Here is a 6283-nt window from a genome sequence, read left to right on the forward strand (position 1 = left end):
GTGGACTCAGGCGGGCTGGGAATGGTGCCGGTGGCAGGGAGGGCGGCCTGGGCGCGCTGACCCCCGCATCGGCGCGGGGAGGCCGGAGGGGTGTCCAGCAGAGCCGTGCTTGGCACAGGGTGGACGTTATCCACAGTAAACGGCAAAGGGTAAATTGGGACCTCAACCTGCTCGTTTTTGTTGCATTTAAGGCATGTGAACTCTGTGGCACGAGCGACTTCCTTCTCACATTTATTCAGCGCTTGGGGTGGGAGGACAGCGACACTTGGGAACTGCTGAAATACCAGTGATAAATAACAGTTTCGTGGCAGATTTCCCGAGGTGCTGGCTAAAACCCATTCACTTTTTTTTTTTTTTCCTTATTTATTGCTAGGCTGCTGTTCAGCCAGTTTCAATCACGGAGCAGATAAGCACTAGGGCCACTGTAAAGGGAAAGCCTAAGAGGGAGAAAGAGTCTGCAGCGGCACCGGCTTAGGCAGGCTTACGCTGACTTACTCTCGGAGCGTCCCACCTGCGCCCCATGCCTCCTAGAGAAGTTTACCTGCCGAGTTACATGATGGAGAAGCTGGTTTTCACTCCTGCGAGCAGTAACCTCAATCCTAACGTTAGCCATGTGAGCTTGGCCGTAAAGCCTCTTCGTTGGGCTAAAACAAAGTTTTGTTGTCTAATTTTGTGGGAAGACGTGTGCATGTTTCCGTGTGCTTCCTTGATAAACTGCATCATGACCCAAAGGTACAAACTGGGGGTAATTCTGTCAAAACCAATAGAATTGTTTCAGATTTACATTATTTTAGAGGAGAATCTGCCTTACTAACTTCAACTATTAGATACAGAGAGAGTGATCCTTTCACTGCTACAGATGAATTTGTGTCCTTTCCTTCGGCTGTATGTCCAACATACTGATAAATTTAAAACTCATTTTAGGATTCCAATACTCGCCTATCCTGCAATATGACTCTTGGAAATTGCCTCTGAGAAGAGAGAGCTAGAGATCTTGCATCTGTGCTGACTTTATGCCTATGACAGACTCCCATTCAGAGTAAAGGTGTGTGTTTCAATATTAATTTAAGTCTTTCAGCTATTGTTTTGATACTTCTCAGATGTTGGAAGAACTTCCACTACCCTTTTTATCCACAGTTAATTTTCTTCTGCTTGGCAAGCCGGTAATGTATGTGTGGCTGCAGCTATGTGAGACCCCTTGGCAATAAGGTTAAAGGTGATTTGTATTATGGGACAAAGGATGTCAGGCAAAAAATGTCAGGTATTTTTTATTCAGGTTATTTTTCTTCTATTTTCATCATGCCCCTTTTCTGGCAAGAAGCAGCTATAAGCTTGGTGGGTTTTTTCCCACTTGTTTTCTGTTAACTTGTCCTACATATTTAGTAAGAAAGAAAAATGTATTAGGATTTTCTGAGACCGTAAGTAGGACCAAAGTAGATGTGTCTCTTATGCTGGACCTCTGTGGAGACCTCACCAACATTTCATATGATCATGGTGGTGAAATTGGCTGCTGAAGAAAGTCCTCAACAATAGGAAGACTAAAGAGCTTGTTCTCTTTATGTGTCTGTATTGTGACAGCTTTATGACTGGACATAACATTAATATCAAACAAGTAATGTAGCATATCATAACAAAAATTCTTTAGATACAGTATGCCGAGAGCCTATAATAAATAATAATCAATATAACTTAACAGTTAATATTACAATTCATTATTTGTGTTAGTGTAGCACCTCTGCACCCTAATAATGGGCCACAGCTGCATTTAGCAAGGTGCAGTACAATCCAGACAAGGAGATTATATGGCTTAAGCATGAAGAAACAGCACGTGCAGGTAATCAAAGTGCAAAGGAAAAAAAAAGACAAGGGGCTGATGCTGGTTAGTGCCATAGGTGATGGTCCTACCGCGTCGTTAGCCTAACCATGGTATTACTGCGTTGCATTATGCTACTGTTTGGAAAACAATTTCTGACCGTGTGTGGCAGCTGTGTCATGACACAGACAGGGTATCTGAGGGAAGGCCTGGCATTTGATCTTTACTTTGATATCTCCTGACAATTTACGCAAGCTGAGGACGTGCCCCAGAATATTTTTGGTTTAACGTCTAAACACAAGAGCTTTTATAATTAATTTCCTCGGCTTGTCTTGAAACAAAAACAGGGAGGACTGTAAGCCCTGATGGGTATCCGGCTCTGCAGCCCGTTTGCGGCTGAGGACATGCCCCAGAATATTTTTGGTTTAACGTTGTCTAAACACAAGAGCTTTTATAATTAATTTCCTCAGCTTGTCTTGAAACAAAAACAGGGAGGACTGTAAGCCCTGATGGGTATCCGGCTCTGCAGCCCGTTTGCGAGGGGCGGGGAGGGTGCTGGTCCTGTGCTCCTCCGGACTTCTGCAGAGAAAGCTGCAAAGTGGTATTTTCTCCAGGAGAAGAATTTAATCGGCTCAGCGTGGAGGGCTGGGCCTTCTGAGCTTTCGGTCTCTACGAAAACAGCTAATCACAGGCCCACAATTTCTAGCCTTTTAAGCGCCTATATGCTCCTGGACCATATTTGGGCAATAAAGGTACTGCAGAACTCGAGAACACTGCAGATCTGATCCTCTCCAAAGCTCCGGCCTTGCTGGAGATACTGTGCTGCGCAGGGCCAGCATGTCGTTTTTGCACGGCTCCTAAGCAACCCGAGTAAATAGAACATTTCGCAACCTTAACCACAGCGGTTGCTACACTTTCATCTATAATTATCTTTTGCATCAGAGCTCTCAAGAGCAACCGGCCTACCAGATTTTGCAGGATATTTTGCATTCAGCTTCAGTTTCTCTGCCTTTTCTCTTGCATTGCCAGTCAGGATAATATTCCCCAGACAAGAGGAGAAACATAAATACCCTGCAGTCTAGAGGAACGTGCAATATGCTGTAAGCCAAGAAATGTTAGCTCGCAGCCTCGCTCTTCTGATTGCTGTTTATATTCTGCACGCTTCAGAGCTTTGTTATTTGAACAAGGCCTTATAACTTGCCCCAAAAGGCAGCCAAATATAATTCTTGGTGTTCGGGAAACCTAACACACAAATTATATTTAGGAAAAGAGCGTATGACTCCAGTAGAACGAACTAAGACTCTTCCCCTCCTCCCTTCAGTGTTTCTCAGAATTAATGTCAAAACTGTAGCTTGGCGATCCTGGTATAACGTCTGTTCTAGGCACTAGATCACACTTCATGTCTAAGCCAAGAATAGAGCCCAGCATTCTTGATCGTCGACGTCCTATTTCTGGTCGTGCAGCCTCCTAGCAAAGTGTGTGCCTAATCCCGCTCTAGGTGGGGATCTTCGTAAGGCCCAGGCTCATTCCTCCGGTTCCAGAACTGGGGAGCTGCGCGCGGGATCTGAAGCCCGAAATGCTCGTTGCACTGAGGGTCTGAAGACACAAGTATCTGTACTCTGCCCAAGTCTTCGCTGCAGTGATCTTTGGATTTCTGACAAAAAATCTGGGTTTTTATGCTTTTTCACTGAACTTCAAATTCAGCATCGAAACTTCCTCAGAACAGGGTTCAGCGCTTCAAAGAAACGAATGAAGCCTCCCTAGCTAGTAGTACAGCAAGTCACACAACAAAACATGATTTAATACGTCCTAAGTGCTTGATGTGTAAATCAAGTTATTTGAGTTAAAGAGTGGCAGCTTTTCAAGTTCAGAGGTGTATGTTAACGACATAGTTTTGGTTGTGAAATACATGCTCAATGCGTAGAAAAAAAGCGAGGCAGCGTTCACCAGCCTTGTAGTCCAAAGACTGAAAGGTTGCATACAGGACGAAGATGCAATTACACATGCTAATACCTGGGGCGCAAGCCCGACGAAAGCAGGGCTAACCGCCGCGGGACTGGACGTGGTGTTGCTCTGAAGCCGTGGCTTTAGGTACAGGTCTGCAGCAGCGCAGGTTAATGAAATCACAGTGCCAGGCTGTCCTCCTCGGGAGCAGGGGGGTGAATTCTTCTTGTGCCCTTCGAGTGCCCGTTTGGCCACCTGCGAGAATGAGTTTTACACATTGCGTGCTCACACAATTTGGATTGTTTCTAAATTGTCCGTATCCATTATTGTTAGCGTCAACAATATGCTAAATGACATACAAATTGGCACGACGACAGCTTTGCTATCTGAGAGAGCTTGCGGCTGGGCTGCTATTCCACAAGACTTTTTGACACAGCGCAATGGCAGGCAGACTCTGCTGGTTAATCTCTCTCCAAGGCAGGGAGAACTGAGGTCACTGGCCAGAATAGCGGCTCCATCCCAGCGCTTGAGTTACTGTTAATTTAAGCGGAGCTGGCACTGTTGTACCTTGCTCCTTCTTTCTGTTCATTCCCTGTGACTTCTGAAATGACCCGTGGGGAAACCAGGCTGATAGAAAGCACCATGTAAACAGCAAAGCTGTTTCTTATTCACAGGCATTAGGATTTAAAAGTAAATTCACGTTTTTGTAACCTGGTGAGATCACCGTGCTAGTTTAGTACAAAATGGTAAAAATCCTTAGGCATTTTACTATAGAATTGTGAAACAGGCAGTCCTTTTCCGCATGTATTTTTGCTGTATTGGAAACTAAATAATCGTAAGATCATTCAAGATGCATGTTTTCAAGTACACATTGGACCGAATACGGACAGCATGAATTTCAATCAACGATTGCCCTGGAAATGCTAAAACCGTTGGAGGAAGGACACTAAATGATCGGCTTCTTCCTGTTTAGGAAAGCTGAAACATTGGTGAGAGGACAATATCATGATAATATTTCTCATGACTTACGTCCCGGTGTGGATTTTAACAACAGCAAAGGATGTGAAACCTCAAATTACTGAATTTTCATATGTGCACACGTAGGCAAACACCGTTTTTTGTATCTGTTTGAACAGGCAAGAGGTCATACCTGTATTCAGCATCTGCATGTCAGCACGAGCAGCCACGGGAGAGACCGGCAGTTTGTTCGCAGTCGAATAGAGCTGCCCTTGTAAAACCACCAGGGTCTCAGGCCCGTGGGTTATTTTCCCTACTTAAGTGGCTCTCCCTGCTCTTGTTCCTGCCTGCGTCCTGGCCGGGGAGAGGTGAGCTGGCAGCCCGAGCCCGTCCTCGCTGCCAAGCCCAGAGAGTTCAGCTGTATTTTAGCGCGTTTCGTAGAGCTGGAGGAGGAAAAGAAGGAAGCCGTTCCGAGACCGGTACTCTAGAAATCAGCTGGAGAAGGCAGGGTCTACAGCCCCGGCCCTCCTGCTCCACATGGGGAAATGAACACACTCTGGAGATGGCTGGAAGACTTGGGAATTCGCTTGGGTAGCCGTCGTCGTGTCCCCGGAAGCCACAATATGCCGCAAAAAATGCTTTACAATCTCATTACCCTCCAATAGACAGAACAGAGAAATGAAACTTTTTTTTTTCCTTGTTAATGGCCAACAAAGTGTTAATTACCATACCGCATACCATTAAAAGTCTTGGAGCCCTTGTCTTCAAGCCCTTACGGTGAAAAAACAAGCATAAACTAGGAATGTCGCCCGTTTAGTTATGGGTGAAATTTTTGGTGGCATTTCTGTGGCAAAACCCCCCAAACCCTATAGTGTAAACAGGGCAGTATAAAGCTGTTTTATTTTTTCACATGCCTTGCTGGCAAAATCCACATTTTCCCTTGTTACCATTCTCCATCCACTGAGCATGGTTGCCACCACGGCTGTTCCAGCAGGCGCTTCCACGGCAGATCTGTCCGTAGGTTCTGAAGCAGACACGTATGCGTTAGATTCTAACCATGTATTAATATTTGCAGGGTCAAGGCCTCGGTGAGACTTGCGAAGAAGACGAGACGTAGTGGTAAATCTAATGGCAGGAATTCACTTTGGAATTAAGAGAAGAATTGGATCCGTTCCTGTTGGGTTCCTGTATGATGTTGGCACTTGGAAAGCAGTTTATTCACGTAGGAAGACAAATCTGGGCAAGGCAACAATGAAATCTACTTAACCCAGCGAGCAAGCATGACTAAGAGGTATCTTTCTCCCCAGTACTGTTTCCTTCTATCTTCTGGGTCATCCCTTTTCCCTCCTCCTCCTCATTTTCCCCATCGCACTCCCTCCCTTCTCCTCCACACTGATCCCCACCTCCCAGGACACAGTGGAGCACGTCACCCCAGCGTTAATCCCCCCCCCAGCCCCAGGACAGCGCCCATCTCCGGTGCCTCCCCGTTCCTCCCGGGGCGTTATTCCCAGCGGCCCCCACCCGTGCTGGGTGGGGAACAGGGGGCCTTCCCCCTCCCGCCATTTCTGC

At 46.2% G+C, this 6283-nt stretch overlaps 1 long non-coding RNA gene across 1 annotated transcript; it reads right to left on the reverse strand.

The window, feature by feature from the left end:
- Positions 1–1348: 1348 nt before the first annotated feature.
- On the reverse strand, positions 1349–5531 carry LOC103893347. The gene is made up of 3 exons (XR_657249.1): positions 4908–5531; positions 3827–4012; positions 1349–1371 (listed from the first exon to the last, which is right to left on the reverse strand). It is a non-coding gene; the product is annotated as an uncharacterized LOC103893347 (long non-coding RNA).
- Positions 5532–6283: the final 752 nt, after the last annotated feature.

Source organism: Aptenodytes forsteri, unplaced genomic scaffold, assembly GCF_000699145.1.
Source record: "Aptenodytes forsteri isolate BGI_AS27 unplaced genomic scaffold, ASM69914v1 Scaffold302, whole genome shotgun sequence".
In the NCBI taxonomy this organism is placed as follows: domain Eukaryota; kingdom Metazoa; phylum Chordata; class Aves; order Sphenisciformes; family Spheniscidae; genus Aptenodytes; species Aptenodytes forsteri.